Source organism: Saccopteryx leptura, chromosome 2 (assembly GCF_036850995.1).
Source record: "Saccopteryx leptura isolate mSacLep1 chromosome 2, mSacLep1_pri_phased_curated, whole genome shotgun sequence".
In the NCBI taxonomy this organism is placed as follows: Eukaryota; Metazoa; Chordata; class Mammalia; order Chiroptera; family Emballonuridae; genus Saccopteryx; species Saccopteryx leptura.
This window is the reverse complement of record NC_089504.1, coordinates 89,522,074-89,540,049: the sequence shown is the minus strand read 5'-3', so window position 1 is coordinate 89,540,049 and position 17,976 is coordinate 89,522,074. Positions and strand designations below refer to the sequence as shown.

The 17,976-nt window shown below is 37.8% G+C and overlaps 1 protein-coding gene across 3 annotated transcripts in view; it reads left to right on the top strand.

The window, feature by feature from the left end:
- LINGO2 (leucine rich repeat and Ig domain containing 2) overlaps positions 1-17,976 on the top strand; it is an 828,878-nt gene that overhangs the window by 389,048 nt on the left and 421,854 nt on the right. The window contains exon 1 of one of the 3 annotated variants that reach the window (XM_066368305.1): positions 9,410-9,461. The exons of the other annotated variants lie outside the window; for them this stretch is intronic. The gene's annotated coding sequence lies outside the window, so the exon portion shown is untranslated. Of the gene's footprint in view, positions 1-9,409; positions 9,462-17,976 lie in introns of those variants that run through there. 3 annotated transcript variants of the gene reach the window in all.

The following is a 17,976-nucleotide window of genomic DNA, read 5'->3' as shown; positions in this document are numbered from 1 at the left end:
ACATTTAACCTATTCAAGTGACCTTCATGGTAGAGTGGAAAAAGTTAAAGATTTGTAGGTAGGAAGCCAGTCCAGATATTTATCTACTGTATGAAAATCATGGAAAGCAACATACACAATATGATTCATACAATGCATGAAGATGGTTTAATTTTGAAAATGGTTTCATAAAGTATAAAGCATGATACACCTCATAATTACCATCCTTTTGGGTACTGAATATTATCTTCAGAAAATGGCAAATACTGTATACAAGTCACATCTTTTCTAAATATATGTATTTCCAGCATACTTTTTTGTTGTGTTTTCTCCAATTGGTTTATTAGCTGCTTTCCATGGAGAATTGGATCTTTATCACTATGAAGAGTGTCTTTTCTTGGCTGATGTTTGTTCTGTACTCTGTTTTGAAAGTCACTGTCACAGAGATGTATTTCAAAAAACAATATTATTGCAACAATAAAGAGTTGATTTAAGTGAGTCTGAATAGCAAAATATAGCAATAACATATGACTGAAATGATTACTAACATATATAGCAGTAATGTATGACTAAAATAACGGGTAACATATGAGATAGAAGTAAGTCTCTATCCTCAGTCCTTTATTAGATTGCCAAAACACCTTTTCTAGTTATCTGTGTTGTCATCATATTTTTAAAAAATAAAGTTACAAATTTTAGCTTCTCTGTGTGTGATGGAGATGGATTTTAAAATGGCCTAGGCATAGCTACTGTATTGGTTAAGGAAAGATTTATCTTGGCTAAAAACTTTCTTGTTCTACTTTAGGTGAGCTTTCTTTGTTCCTTACACAATCTAGATAACAGTATATACTTAGAAAGTAGTCTTTACTTTCCTTAGCTTTTTGTTTCATGATTCATGGTGTATTTTTCTTTAGAGACTCATTAGGTTGTTTTATTACTATGCATTATATTTGTTCTTTAAAAAGAATGGGAAAGGCTGTGTTGTGCTCTTAAACTTATTGCTAGGTTTCCTAGGAAAATAATGGCACAAAGGAATGATTCTGTTACTAAAATATCCTAGTGATTACTTCATCTGTTACTTTGCTGAGTGGCCTAATAACAAATTTTTACATTAAAAGTTCTCAGTATATTGCATATTTTCTATAATGAGCATCAGTGCTCTGAAGATGAGTTGTTAAATGGAATATTTTCCTTTACCTTGAATTGTATTGAACTACTTAAAAATAAGCCAAACTCTTCTCAGTTACATTCACTATTTGAGTTTAAGTAAACCACCAAAGGGGAGGCTTTTACTAGGTCACACATGTTCAAAAAGTTTGTCAAGAATATGGAAATAAAAGATGCCTCTCACTCATAGATTTTCTCTTTCCTCTCAATAGAATTTCAAAATAACCTTTGTTCTATTTCTTTCAATGTGATGTATGCTAGAATAACACTATTTTGACTTTAAATCAGTTTTTGTGTATTTATAAATACTTTATCCTCCATTCAGAAAGTGTCTGATGTGCTTCAAGTAGTGTACATTTTGTGAAGAGTATGCCCTGTGAAGTTATATCCTGTTTTAACAAGTATAAAACCAGCTATTGAGGGCTTATTATGCACCAGACATTGTGTTTGAGAGCTCTGTATAATTTATCTTGTTTAATCCTCACACTAATCCTGTGAGTTAGGAATTATCCACCTGATATCTGTGAGGAAACTGAGATGGAGATAAATTACAAAGCTTCCCCGCAGTCACAGAGAGAGTGTCAGATTCAACCTTAGATCTACCTGATAACAGAATTTCTGCTCCTTGATAGAATTCTGTCTAGTGGTGAATCAATAGTGTGTCTGTAGTATTTTCCTGTTGCACTGAATTGCAGATACAGACCAGATCTTTTAAAAACAGAATATAGTTAGAAAGGGACTGACCAAGGGTAAGAAGCCAAGCTTTGGGAGACTTTTTGAGGCAAGAGAGAGCCTCTAGTCACCTGTGACTAAGCAGGCACCAGTGACAGAGGATAAAGTACGAGTATAGTAATCCAATCAATGAAGTTGATAGTACCTTTCACCTCGGTGAACATCTTCCGACCTCTGAAGAACAGGGAGGTGAAGTTCTTGTACTAGATTCCCACAATGTAGCAACCATTGCCTGAAAACAGTAAGTATTATTTACATGCATGCTGACCTTATTATAATTATTAAAATACAAATTCATTTTAAAGCATCATTAGATTTAGCACTTCATATATTTAAATATTTTCTCAGTTAGTAGACACTAACATTACTATTTAATGGGTCTCAATAACATGAAGTTTAAAAAATGTGTTGACATCAAAATGTGTTTCATACACAAAAATGTCTAGAGCCACAGCACTACAGGGCTTATGAGGCCATGAATGCTTACTGAGGGCTGACTGTTCTGCCAGTCATTCGAATAAGCACTTCACATGCACATTATCATTTAATCTCTTAATATCTATCAAGTAAATTCTACTAATATCCCATTTTTCAGATGTAGAAACTGAGCCTTGATTTCCAATTTTTGTACTACCTACCATAAATAGTTTTGTGGAGGTTAAAAATAAAAACAGCACAGATGAAGTATAACGCAACAATGTGAATATTATGGGTAGTTACATCAGTCATGGTTTGTCATTAATACTAGTTCCACTGAGGTTAGAATCCATTAATTTTATTTGTAAAATGTATTGATAATGTATAGCTTGTCTATTCCAAAAAGGGGTTAGCACAGTTAGCACAAAGTCATAGAGTGACATTTTGTTATGTCTGGTGAGTAAAGAGAATTTCATTAGATTTTAGTAAAAAACAAAGAATTTGAAAGGAGTTTCGGCCCTGGCCGGTTGGCTCAGTGGTAGAGCGTCGGTCTAGCATGCAGAAGTCTCAGGTTAGATTCCTGGCCAGGGCACACAGGAGAGGCACCCATCTGCTTCTCCACCCCTCCCCCTCTCCTTCCTCTCTGTCTCTCTCTTCCCCTCCCGCAGCCAAAGATCCATTGGAGCAAAAGATGGCCCGGGCGCTGGGGATGGCTCCTTGGCCTCTGCCCCAGGCACTAGAGTGGCTCTGGTCGCGACAGAGCGAAGCCCCGGGAGGGGCAGAGCATCGCCCCCTGGTGGGCGTGCCGGGTGGATCCCGGTCAGGAGCATGCGGGAGTCTGTCTGACTGCCTCCCCGTTTCCAGCTTCAGAAAAGTAAAAAAAAAAAAAAAAAAAAAAAAAAGGAGTTTCATGCTCATAGAGTGTGCTTTTAGTGATATTCCAAGACTTGGGAGATACCAGTTTATTCCTGTTTGGCATCACTTTAATCTTTTTTGTTTTTTTTTGTGTGTGTGTGTGTGTGTGTGTGTGTGTGTGTGTGTGTGCGCGCACGCACATATGTGTGTGTGTAGGGGTGGAAGGGGCTATCCAAATTAAAGCCATGAGAATTAATAATATATGATGGAAATATAGTAGATGAAAAAATGTTTCTGTGTTAGAATAGTCAACAATTAAAAGTTAAGGTAGTATTTTATCATTTTATATGTCTGAGCAGTATTCCACTGTATATATGCACCACATCTTCTTTACCCAGTCACCTAGTGAAGAACACTTTGGTTGTTTTCAAGTCTTGGTCATGGTGGACAATGCCACAATAAAGAAAGGGGTACATATATCTTTATAAAAAAGTGCTTTTAATTTTTTCAGGTAGATGCCCAGAAGAGGAGTTTCTGGATCATATGATAACTCTATTCTTAACTTGTTGAGGAGCCTTCATACTGATCTTGAGAATATCATACTAAGTGGAATAAGTCAGAGAGAAAAACCTCAAGAACCATATAATTTCACTCAGATGTAGGATATAGAACTAAAAGCAACAACAACAACAAAAAACCACTAAAAGCAAACAAATAAAATCTTATAGATACAAAAAGCACTATGATGTTTTCCAGAAGGAAGGAAATCAGAGGAGTCAGAAAAGGTAAAGGTGATGAAAGAAGATTTGACTTTGGGTGGTGGGCACACAAAACAATATGCAGTAATGTATCATATAATTGCACATTTGAAACCTATATAATCCTATTAACTAATGTCACCCCAATACATTTAATTAAAATAAACATTATGAATCAATATTAATCCAATTAACATGCTTTTGCTTTTTCATGGAAGGTAGATATTATAATCACTAACAAACTGGATAGTCAGACATTTAAGAGTTATAAAGAGGCTGACCAGGTGGTGGCGCAGTGGATAGAGCATCAGACTGGGATGCGGAGGACCCAGGTTTGAGACCCTGAGGTTGCCAGTTTAAGCACAGCTTCATCTGGTTTGAGCAAAGCTCACCAGCTTGGACCCAAAGTTGCTGGCTCGAGCAAGGGGTTACTTGGTCTGCTGAAGGCCCATGGTCAAGGCACATATGAGAAAGCAATCAATGAACAACTATGGTATAGCAACGAAAAACTGATGATTGATGCTTCTCATCTCTCTCCGTTTCTGTCTGTCTGTCCCTGTCTATCCCTCTCTCTGACTCTCTCTGTGTTTCTGTAAAAAGAAAAAAAAAGAGTTATAAAGAGAGGCTGAACAGAAAATATAATAAATGGTTGTTGAACTTTACTTTTTAAAAAATGATCCTTTGTGGCAGCATTGTTCACAATAGCGAAGATCTGGAAACAGCCCAAGTGTCCGTCAGAGGATGAGTGGATTAAAAAGCTTTGGTAAATATATACTATGGAATACTACTCAGCCATAAGAAATGATGACATCGGATCATTTACAATAACATGGATGGACCTTGATAACATTATACAGAGTGAAATAAGTAAATCAGAAAAAAAAACTAAGAACTATATGAATCCATACATAGAAGGGACATAAAAATGAGACTCAGAGACATGAACAAGAATGTGATGGCAACAGGGGTGGAGGGTGGGGGGAGGGGGGATGGGGTGAAGAAGGAGAGAGGGGTGGGGGAGGGGAGGGGAACAAAGAAAACCAGATAGAAGGTGACAGAGGACAATTTAACTTTGGGGGAGGGGTATACAGCACAATCAAATGTCAAAATAATCTAGAGATGTTTTCTCTCAACATATGTACCCTGATTTATCAATGTCACTGCATTAAATTTAATAAATAAATTAAAAGAAAATGATCCTTTAATAACCACGTTCAGCCAGGGGTCTCCAAACTTTTTACACAGGGGGCCAGTTCACTGTCCCTCAGACCATTGGAGGGCTGCCAAATACAGTGGTCCTCTCACTGACCACCAATGAAAGAGGTGCCCCTTCCGGAAGTGCAGTGGGGGCTGGATAAATGGCCTCAGGGGGCCGCATTGCGGCCCGCAGGCTGTAGTTTGGGGACACCTGCATGCTTTCCATCCAATGTACTTTTAAATACTTGTTTTCATCCATTAAAAATTAGAAAAAATATTATTCTGAACTTAGGGTGAAAAAACTTTTTAGTTTACAGCCTCTTAGAACTATTAAACCTTTTGCATCTTTGCCTCACAAAGCCCAGGAAAATGCTTTGATTATGGTTGATGTTCAGTAGAATTTGAGAGAAAGAGAGAGAGAGGGAGAGATTATGAATAAAAAATGAAGCCTGGACCCTACTAATGTAATAGAATTTAAAATGTTGTTGCGTTATTTTATTTTTAAGCTTAAATTTTTATTTTAATATAGAAGGTCATTTTTCCAGTTAAATCCTGGCATTTATTTTTAAGTATTGATTCTTTCTCATTTACAATGTTAATATAGGAACATTGTAGAAAATTTGTAAAATACAAAAAAGCACAGATAACTTTTTAATAAACTGGATCATATTTTATTATATTACAATAGCAGGTTACCTAAAGAGTTACTGATACAAATCTTTCTATGGTTTATATGGTCAGCCCCAAATTGGTTTTTCTGATATTTTTAAATATACAATTTTCTTATTTTAAAAAGCATATTAGGCCCTGGCCGGTTGGCTCAGTGGTGGAGCGTTGGCCTGGCGTGCAGAAGTCCCGGGTTCGATTCCCGGCCAGGGCACACAGGAGAGGCACCCATCTGCTTCTCCACCCCTCCCCCTCTCCTTCCTCTCTGTCTCTCTCTTCCTCTCCCACAACCGAGGCTCCATTGGAGCAAAAGATAGGCCGGGCGCTGGGGATGGCTCCTTGGCCTCTGCCCCAGGCGCTAGAGTGGCTCTGGTCCCATAGAGTAACGCCCGGGATGGGCAGAACATCGCCCCCTGGTGGGCGTGCCGGGTGGATCCCGGTCGGGATCATGCTGGAGTCTGTCTGACTGCCTCCCGGTTTCCAGCTTCAGAAAAATACAAAAAAAAAAAAAACATATTAAATAGCAAAATATTTTAAATCTATTGCTATACAAAAATAAGGTTTTATAGACACAATTTGCACTGGTAAGGATTAGGTTTATCACAATCTTATTTTTTAACCTAGAAATACATGCATATAAATATTTTCAACTGAATTTTGACAAAAGTGCAAAGGCAGTTCAATAAAGGAGAGTTTTCTTGACAAATGGTGCTGGGACAGTTGGATACCTGTAACCCAAAGAAATGAAACTCAACATAAAACTAATGTTATAACAAAATATTAGCTCAAAAATAGATTATAGATTTCAATGTAAAATATAAACTATGAAACTTTTAGAAGAGAAAGTAAAGAAAATCTTTATGACATAAATCAGTTGAATATTATGAATAATATCTAAGGACTTCTCTTACTTCAACAATAAGAAAACAAATAACCCAGCCCTGGCTGGTTGGTTCAGTGGTAGAGTGTCAGCCCAGCATGTGGAAGTCCCGGGTTCGATTCCTGGTCAGGACACACAGGAGAAGCAACCATCTGCTTCTCCACCCTTACTCTCTATCTCTCTCTTCCCCTCCTGCAGCCGAGGCTCCATTGGAGCAAAGTTGGCCCAGGGCACTGAGGACAGCTCCATGGTCTCCACCTCAGGCACTAGAATGGCTCCTGCCAAAATGGAGCAGCACCCTAGATGGGCAGATCATCGCCCCCTGGTGGGCATGCCTGGTGAATTCCGGTTGGGCGCATGCAGGAGTCTGTCTGCCGCCCTGCTTCTAACTTTGGAAAAATAAATAAATAAATAAATAAATAAATAAATAAATAAATAAAACAACCCAACTGTAAAGTGGTAAAAAGACTTAGATCTTTTTACTAAATATCTAATGAATAGTATGAATGACAAATAAGGACATGAAAATATATTCAAAATCTTTAGCCATTAGAAAAACACAATTTAAAATTGAAATGGGATATCATTTCACTTCTGCTGGGGCAGCTACAAGATAATATCGAATGTGTCAAGGATATGGACATGTATCTTCACAATGATTTTGAGTTGTGTAAAATGCTATAACCCCTCAGTTTGATAGTTTCTTTAAAAAGAAAGTGAATATATGTATAATTACCATACCCAGTAATGAACTCCTAAGTGTTTATTTTATACAGAGGGAAATTAATGTTAACATAGAAACCTATACATAAATGTTCATATTAGTTTTAATGGCCAGAAATTGAAACAACTCAAATGCCCGTCAGTGGACAGTTAGACTGCGGTACATGCATGCCAATCAATTATGCTCAGCAATGAAAAGGAACAAACGTTTTATTCTTCCAACAAGTTAGATGGACCATACTGAGGGGGAAAAAAGCCAAAATCATAAAAGTTTTTTATTGTAGGATCCTTGAAATGACACATCTATAGAGCTAGGGGTCACCTACAGGGTTGCCAAGGTAATGTGGAAAGGGAGGAAGGATGATTCTAAAGGGGCAGTGTGAAAGATTTCCTTTGTAGTGACAGAACAGCCCTGATTACTGGTTACAGTACAGGTTATAGAAATCTGTAAATATAAGCAAATTTCTTAGAGTTATCTACAAAGACATTTAAAAAATTAATTGCATCCAGAAGTAACAACTGTGACTTTTCCCTAGAACATGGAGATCACCAACTTTGACTTTTCCTTTGAGTTCTTTTGTTAGGTGCTCCTTTATATCTTTCAGCTTGTTAATCTTCAGCATGCATTGTTTCTATAATCTAAGGAAGCAATAAGGAATATTATTGAAGGGGAAAAAAGAACATGTTTTTCAAACTGAGGTGAGATTACAATGAAGGTATCCCTGCAGACAGGCACTAAGCAGTACACAGATCCAGAGCATAAGCCCACCTTCCTGGAATATCAGCTCTACTTGAAAATCTGAGGTAGCCCAACATGCAAAAGACTTTATTTTCACATTAAGCAAGCATGAGTGTTCTGTGTAATGGAATGTGAAATTCACATATGTATTTGACACATAACAAATTATTAGAAAAGAAATGTCTTGCTTGAATTAAGTGCCTTAGGGCTACAGTCCGGATCCCTGGGGTATATTGTGCTCTCCTCTCTATGTTTATTTTTTCTTTGATGAGAAGATGTAGGAAAGAAAGCACTCCCTTAGCACAGATATGTAGGGAACTTAGTATTGCCTTTCATAATGTATCAATCTGTCATTTGGCACATGCTGAAATGTGTCACAGCTCTGCCTCCTAGACCTCAGTCTAAGTTCTCTGCCTCAGAAGTCCTAGAAGAATGCAGATCAGAGTTAGTGACAAGCTAGAGAAAGAGCAGATAATAAAAATAATAATGATTACACTGGTAATAAAATCATTCTACCAACATAGATAAACGAGAAATACCAAATGTCTTTGTTATCACTAAACTAACTTCTACTCCTGGTATTCATCTCACTGATAAAGAATCCACCCCTGCTCTGTTTTTGTGCCTGAATTCTGGTGTTTTAAATAGTGTCAAAGCCTAAAAGAGGTGCTTCTTTTGTAGCTCTCTGGACACGGTCACAATACTCACTGTCTGAATGTTCAGGATCCTTTCAGGTTCAAGCCCTGGTGCCCCAGTGCCCATGCTGGGCATAGGAAGAGCAAGTCCAGCTCTTCAAAGCACATTAATCCATTCCCTTTGAGGTTCACCAAATATTCATACTTTCAGACAGCCAGACATAAGACTTTGCAGGCAGGCCCTGGCCCATAGGCTCAGTGGTAGAGCATCAGCCCAGCATGTGGCTGTCCAGGGTTTGATTCCTGGTCAGGGGACACAGGAGAAGCACCCATCTGCTTCTGCACTCCTCCCCCTCTCACTTCTCTCTCTCTCTCTGTCTCTGTCTCTCTCTCTCTCTCTCTCTCTCTTCCCCTCCTACAGCCATGGCTCAATTGGAACAAGTTGGCCCCAGATGCTGAGGATCTCTCCATGACCTCTGACTCAGGCACTAAGAAGAGTTTGATTGCTGAACAACAGAGCAAAACCCCAGATCCTGGATGGGGCACAAGCTGAAATTTGTCCCTACCTACTTTCCTGTCACTGAATTAAAAAAAAAAAAAAAGCTCCACAGACAGTTCTCATCCAACCACTGGACCTCCCTACACCACCAGAAACACATTCTCTAAGGAAAATGCTTATTTAAAATATACCATATACCAGACATTGCTTATAAGTAAGTGCCTTATAACTAGTAACTCATTAATCTTCACAAAAGCTCTGTGTGATAGATATCATTTTTAGCCCACTTCCTAGATAAGAAAACAGGCATAGAGTTTAAATATTTAATTTTAGTTAAATAAACTTACACTATTTTCATTACTTATAGACATTTTGCCAGTTATACTCCTTAAGTACTATCCAATTAAAAAATGTACATTTTAATTGGTTCAATAGTATTGACTTCATTGTGTTTTTAGTTGTTAATTATCTAAATAATACAGGTTATAAATAAATAAATAGAATATAGGTTATAAAAATAGATGTTTACCTATACTACTTTTTATTTTCACTTGTGTATCTTAATTTCCTAAAAAGATTGAAAGTGTTCAGGTTATCCTCTTTCTTATACTCTATTACATTTCTTGGAGTGCTTAATGTATACATATGTCCACAACAGTTGCTTTCCAGAACAACTGGTCTGACAGGGCTTCAGGGCAGAATTAATCCCTGCTTTTGCAAAAAAACAAAACCTACAGCGCAAGGAAAAGCCTATAATCATGTCTTCAAATCTGAAATATAAATCAGCATTAGATAAAATCTTGATAATTTTGGTAATGTTTCTGTGCTCTAATATTATGGTTCCCTTTCTTTTCTGAAACAGTGAGCTGACAAAATTATATAATAAGGTCATTTGTAAGCAATATTTTCATTTCCTTTGCTCTTTTCAAATAGATATAATGATAGGTTTAATGCACTGAGAGGATGTCTGCTCGTGTACACTTTTTAAATAATTTGGAGTGAGGAAGAGACCCTTTCAGAATGTCTAATGTAGTATTTGTGGTGGTTCCAAAGAACTGTGTATGCATAAAGCAAAGGCTGTAGCAAGGCCCTGACATGGTTACATTTTGAGAGTTCAGTAACAATATCCTCAGAGTACATCATAGCCTTAATATGAACACTTGAAAATTTGCTGATTTTCAATTTAGTTTAATTTCTTAAATAGCAGTGTATAGTTTTCACTTGATGTACTTTGAAAACCAAAAGTGGATTATCATTGGATTGGGAGGGAAAAGAAGGTCTTTTCCTTTAAAAGTACCATCAAGTTACTTAGTTACTATTATGGCTGGTCTTTGCCAGGCCTCTATCTTAAATGTCTCAATATCTGACATTTGAGTGTACCTTAGCCTTGCACCTAGATTAACTGTACACAAAGCTGCCCTTTAAAAGTCTCTGGTGTGTCCTTGTAGAATTGCTGATTGACCTACATTACCCTTACCCTGAAGGATTCATTCTTTTAAAGTAGCTTTGCAACTGCAGTTATTTTCTATCGAATCAAAGGTTCTTCCTGTTTAATCACATGTGCTGCAAAATATAAGTATCTGCTTTCAATTTTTAAAACACAAAGACATGGGCACAATATTTGCCTAAGTCAATTGCTCTCATTTTTCTGTGACTCATGACTTGTGAGAAAGCTCATATTGTGATGATTCCCGGAGATGGGCCTCTGCTTCCCACTGGCTGATTCTGAAGAGGCCAGCTGGATTCCGCTCAGGAACACTGCACAATTTAAACATAAATACCTCTGAATCATAACATTGTCGTTCCTCTGTTGGCTTCAAACTTTAGAGGCGAGGACATTTACCTCATCCTTATTTTCTCCTTGATGATATTTGATCATCAGATTACAGAACCAGAAAACAACTCAAGAGGTCATTGAGGCGGCCCTTGCCCCTGGGCCGATATGTGCTTTCACAATTTACGCCCCAGGGACCTTTCTTGGGCCAAAGTTTTACAGGTTTCCCTAATAAGCCTATTTAAGGACTTATATTTTACTCCAGGCATGATCCACTTTCTTATGAGGAAATAAGACTCTTGCTTTAATTAAAATATATCCATTTCCTTTTGTTTTATTCTTTTTGGATGGCAGAAGCTACTCATATATTTATGAGAACACATCTCTATATTGAGGTTGGCTATTACTAAAACCTTTCCCCATTCCTTTTCCTTGCAATACTTAATTTTTATCCCATTTTACCAGGGCCAACCTGTTGCCCTGTTGCATTGCAGTAGGACAATTTGAAAAGTGCCCTTAGAAGAATGTGTTCATCCACCATTGAAAATGTGCTCTGTTTTTACCTCCAGTGGACCCCAGATGTGAAGCTCAGACCAGTTAGAAGAGGAAGTTCATTGTTGTGGCTTGAACTAGAATTTATAACCTTGGCCAGGTAGCAACCCACTGGCCAGATAACCATGGAAGACAGGAGGCATTTTTAGAGAGATTAGAAAAGGACAGGTCTTTAGGACCTAAATCTCTGTTTCCTCATTCACAAAGCAAAGATGTTCTCCTTGGTTCATTACTTTTTTAATGTAATATTTGATGTCTCTTTCCAAAATGTATTGGTTAGTGCTTTTAAAGGCTTTAATTTTTAGTTTTAAGTTCACAGCAAAATTGAGGGGAAGATACAGACATTTCTTATAAACCCCTTCCTTTCGTACATGCATAACCTCCCCATCATTAGCATCCCCACCGAGGGGTACATTTGTTATAGTTGCTGTTATTACAGTCTATATTGACATGTCATAATCATTCAAAGTTAATAGTTTAGGATTTACTCTTAGTGTTGTACATTTTCTGTATTTGGACAAATGTGTAATGACAGGTATCCACCATTATCATATCATAAGGGTAGTTTCACTGTCCTAAAAAGCCTTCATTTTCTGCCTGTTCATCCCTCCCTGCCCCGCCCCCCATCCCTGACAACACTGATCTTCTCACTGTTCCATAGTTTTGCCCTTTCCAGCATGTCATATGCTTGGACTCACACAGTAGGCAGCCTTTTCAGACTGGCTTCTTTCACTTAGCAATGTTCATTGGCATGTGTGAGACACCAAATAAATATTTTGTGAGTGACTTTGTAAGGAATAAAGCCTAATACATGGATGGAAATGAGAGCCTGAGAAGTTTTAGTCAAAGCTATTAATTTTATTCTATTAGAGCTCACTCACTGATTCAAATCAGGCTACCTACATCAACAAAATACAGGATTCTCCTTAGATACAGTTTTGTCAAATGGTATTAGTGTTCATCTCAGTGGGACATTGCTCACCTTTTTTGTGGTTGAAAAACAAATCATTTAGACCTTTGACTGTGACCTACTTATCACTCACATGATCACTTTCTGGTACTAAAATATTCTTAACTTATTTTTTTGTTAAGAGAGAAGCGGGGAAGCAGAGACAGACTCCTGCATGTGTACCAACTGGGATCCATCCAACAAGCCCCTACCGGGCGATGCTCTGCCTATCTGAGCTGCTGCTCGGTTGCTTGGCAACTAAGCTATTTTAGTGCCTGAGGCAAGGCCATGTAACCATCCTCAGCGATTGGAACCAACTTTGCTCCAACCATTCAAGACATTGCTGAGGGAAGGGAAGAGAGAGGGAAAGAGAGATGGGGGGTGAGAAGTGGAGAAGCAGATGATTGCTTCTTCTGTGTGCCCTTCTGGGAATCAAATACAGGACTTCCATATGCCCATCTGATGCTCTACTGCTGAGCCAACAAGGCAGGACTAAATATTTATTTGAGTTCGGATGATCATATACAGTATTTTTATATATATTGCATTACTTCCTTAATGAAGAAAATTAAAAACAAATAAGTGATCTGGCATAATATGATTTTTCCTCATGTTGTGTTTAGTGCCTTAGGCTCCTAATTAGTTATTTTCATGCCATTTCCAAGACTGAAATTAAGGTTAGCATTTTAAATTATTGCTTCCACTAAGCTTTTTTTTTTATATTTTTTATTTCCAAAAATTGCTTTTGTCCTTTTCTAATCTCTTTAAAAATGCCTCCTGTCTTCCATGGTTCTCAAACTATAGTCATCTCGGTATAAAAATCTCATGTTCCACCAGGATCTGAGACCTATGTTGTGGAATTATCTCATGTATTTCCTTTGCTATTTGTTTAGTTTTGTCGTTGCTTTACAAATAATTCTGAGCTAGTTATCAGAACACATTGGACTTTTCCATATGATTGCCATAAGTAATATCATGGACAGCCTTTTTCTTTCTAATACTTTATCGTTAATATCCATTCTTTACCCATAAAAAGGCAAGTAACTGCTTTCTTCATACTTCCCTCCTGTTTACCTGAGAACTATTGTCTTGTTACTATTACACAACCTATGAACTATAGTCTTTTCTCGGTGGTTTTTACTGGATCCGTTACATATTCTTCCTCTTTCTTCAAGATCTCCCATCGTGATTGCCCTTGCTCCACATTGACTGTTGTTCTCCTGCCAAATGCCTTTAGATGGACATGTTTACAGAGAAGAACATTTGAAAGGAATATCTGGGACCCTGGCTGCTGAGAGTATATATTTTACATTGACATAACTCTTACTATTCGTGAGTAACTTTTGCATTATCATCATGGTTTTGCAAAGACAGCTACCAGTGCATATTGTCAGATAAAACAAAAATTAACCATTTTATTGCAATACAAAGCCCAAACCTGTATGATATCAGTGTAGACTTAACACAGGATAACATGAGAAAGACAGCCTATTTATGTTATTTAAAAAAAACACACCATAAAATCCTGGAAGAAAACTTGCCTGTTTAACTGTAAAATGAATTATAGCCTGTTATTAAACTCTGGGGCAAAGAGTCCTCTATACTCGGGGACTTCTCTTAAAGAAGCATAGTGTTAAATTATACTTAGAAGAAGATAAAATGAGACAAAAATTTTCACTTTAACTCACAAAATGCTCTTGTACAAAACATTCTTGCTTGTGTTAGTGTCTTCCTCAGGCCTGACTTGTATGCCCTGAGCTTATTTCCTCTTGCCTACTTTTTTTGTTTGTTTGTTTTTAGTTTTTTTTTAATATTTTATTTATTCAGTTTCAAGAGGAGAGAGAAAGAGAGAGAGAGAGAGAGAGAGAGAGAGAGAGAAGAAGGGGAGGAGCAGAAAGCATTAACTCCCCTATGTGCCTTGACCAGATTTTGAACCAGCGACCTCAGCGTTCCAAGTTGACGCCTTTTCCACTGTGCCACCACAGGTCAGGCCCCTCTTGCCTACTTAAACTCACTGAGCTATGGGGGGAAATGGAGGCAGAAGAATAAGTTTGTGAAGAGTTGAAGAAGGTCCCTAACCTTCCCTACTGCCTTTCTCAGTGATGTCATCTATATGCCCAGGAGTGACCCATGCAGTCAGCATGCCACAATTACCAACTAAGTTGCATATTATACCAATTCTTTTGTGAACATAACCTTCAAGGAACAGTGAGCCTTCTTGATATCTGTGCATCACAGAGGTTATAATTTACACACACACACACACACACAAAAAAAAAAAAAAACCCAACACTGTTGATGCCTTTCATTCAATAATTAATTGTTAAAATATTTATTGAGAATGTTAGGCACTGGGATGGGTTCTGAAGATAAAATATCAGTGAACAATTAAAATATGGTCTCTGATTTATGGTATATACAGTTTAATGTAATCACCAGGCAATAAGCAAATAACAAATAAAATAATTACTAATTGTGGTAAAAGGTAATTATTATAGCTAGGAAAGTCAAAATAGGTAAGATTTAAGTGAACACACAAAGAAAGTAAAGAATTGTTGGAGGATACAAGGACAAGATTAAAGGCTCTGAGGAAAGAAAGACATTAATATGCACTAGAAATGAATGCTTTATATAAATAGGTTGTATATGTATATTGTCAAAGAAAACTTGCGTTGGACAGAACCAAACAGGGAAGGGTGAATTTATTTCATTCTCATTGCAATTTGGGAGAGAGACTGAACTCACCTTATTGAATCAAGAAGGTAGAGAATTTTAGCCCTGGGGTGAGCTAATGGCAAATTACTGGAAGACACTAGGCAGGAGGTTGGTCAGAGTGATTAGGCCATCTGTGTTTACTAATTGATGCTGGTTAGACTCCTTCCCTCCCACAGAGACTGGGAGAGATGAGCTCTATCTTTCTCAATGATTACATTTCAAAGACATAGCACCAAATCCTTGAGAAAGACCTTCCTAAATTATAAATTTGCAAAGAGTCTGGGAGAAGATTCACATCTCAAAGAGGCAGAAACGTTAATTTATAATTGCAAGATCTCAAAGGTAAATGATCTCAAAAAATTTTATTTTTACAAAAAGGTCAGGGACCTATAGTTAAGAAGAACTTTATTGTCCAAATTTACTATCTAAAGTTCAGTCAAGGTGAAGAGAATAAGTTTGTACTAGCAAATATGAGAGAAAGCGAGAGACAGAGAGAGCAGGGAAGAGGGGAGAGTCAGAGAAACAGGAACAGAGGCAGAGAGACAGAAAGAGAAAGATTGAGAAGAAAAAGAGAAGCTAAAAGGTAAGAGATTGAGATAGTGTGCATATGAGAGAGATTGAGAAAGAGGACTAAAAGAGCAGAGATAGAAGAGATAGATGATAGGTAGATAGATAATAACTAAGGAGAGAGAAGGGAGTTGTGACTTTTCGCTCACCACTTGGTAGTCACACTAATACTAATGAGTATAGCTAGCTCTCTCACTATTAAAAATCCAGTACTCAAACCAGAGACAGATTCAACTTTTATGGGGCTTAAAGTTTATACAATTGGAGGGGGAGGGGTTATTATTGAAAAATAAATGTAAAATTGGTAATACAAAACTAGAAATTAAGGCTTGAAAGAGCTTCATGTAAGCAAGGGGCTTTGAATCCTAAATTTCCTTAGCTTCATGGTTAATCCCCTTCTGATCTAATTATTTGCCTCACTCATTATTATTATTATTATTATTTTTTCCTGAAGCTGGAAACGGGGGAGAGACAGTCAGACTCCCGCATGCGCCAGACCGGGATCCACCCGTCACGCCCACCAGGGGCGACGCTCTTCCCACCAGGGGGCGATGCTCTGCCCCTCCGGGGCCTCGCTTTGCCTCGACCAGAGCCACTCTAGCGCCTGGGGCAGAGGCCAAGGAGCCATCCCCAGCGCCCGGGCCATCTTCGCTCCAATGGAGCCCTGGCTGCAGGAGGGGAAGAGAGAGACAGAGAGGAAGGAGGGGGGAGGGGTGGAGAAGCAAATGGGCGCTTCTCCTATGCGCCCTGGCTGGGAATCGAGCCCGGGTTCCTGGCACACCAGGCCGACGCTCTACCGCTGAGCCAACCGGCCAAGGCCCTCACTCGTTATTTTTGCCTTTAGACAAATATTTTTCTAGTATATCACACCAATGCTTTTGATTATATAATTGCTTGGGACTTTATATAGAATCCACACATACACAAAAAGGACACACTTAAAAAAGTGACTATCATTTAGTTAGTTTCTTTATAAATATCTATATTTATAATTTCATAAATTATTTCTATTAGATTCATATATATATATATATATATATATATATATATATATATATATATATATATTCATTTTAGAGAGGAGAGAGTGAGAGAGAAAGTGGGGTAGGAGCAAGAAGCATCAACTCCCATATGTGCAGGGTTGCAAACCAGCGACCTCAACGTTCCAGGTTGACACTTTATCCACTGCGCCACCACAGGTCAGATTCTTTACAAATCATTTTTCTGATTATCTCTCACCCTCTTATTCAGTGGCCTTCTTTTTTTCTAAGCAGACACGGTGATTAATTGCGACGGGTCACTGCCTGTGTCCTTATCCTGCCACAGTACTCTGAAAGCACATTTGCTTTGATGCTACTCTGGAGTATTTATAGCTTATCAAGGCTACTTTCGGTTTTTATGCCTTGCTTCTTATGTTCTCTTATCAGGGTGAATTTAATTTTATTAAGAGACATGAAATTTGACTACAGAGTATGAACATTACAAATAATCCTGGATAACATAAATCCTACTAATTTTTAATTGTAACTTTCGTGGAGATGTTTTGTGAATTCCACAATTTTTCTTTACAGATAGATCTTGTAAAACCTGTATAGTAGAGGATGTAATAATAATAAACATCCCACTCTCTGAGTAGCATAATACATCAGATTTTAAGGTGTTAGGGACCAGCACTATGTAACACAGGCTTCAGGATTAATTCCCCTCTGGGCACAAGTGGAGTAAAGCTTTTCCTGTTATAGCAATGAGTTGCCTGAGATTTTAAGATGGTCAATATTTAGAAGCTCACTCTTTGCTACTGTAGATACATACATGGGTATACCTCAGCATATGCTACCAGAACCAGTTATTAAAATACATGTTTGTCAGGACCTCGGTACTTCCTCTAGCTGATTTTATAATATTATATCTTGTGCACATGAAATGAATGACTTAATGACATTCTACATATGATTTTATTCAGAGCAAAAAATAATTGTAGAAAATTAGAAAATATTTTCTTCTGTCTGGTGATTCACCTCAAGTAACACAAATGATAGTACAGAATCAACATATGTGAACACAAGAGATCCCGGCCCGGGACCCAGACAAACAGACCTGACTTTGAATTGTGCCATCCACAAGTTGCTCACATGTAAATTCTTAACTTTTATTCAGATCATTGGTCTCTTC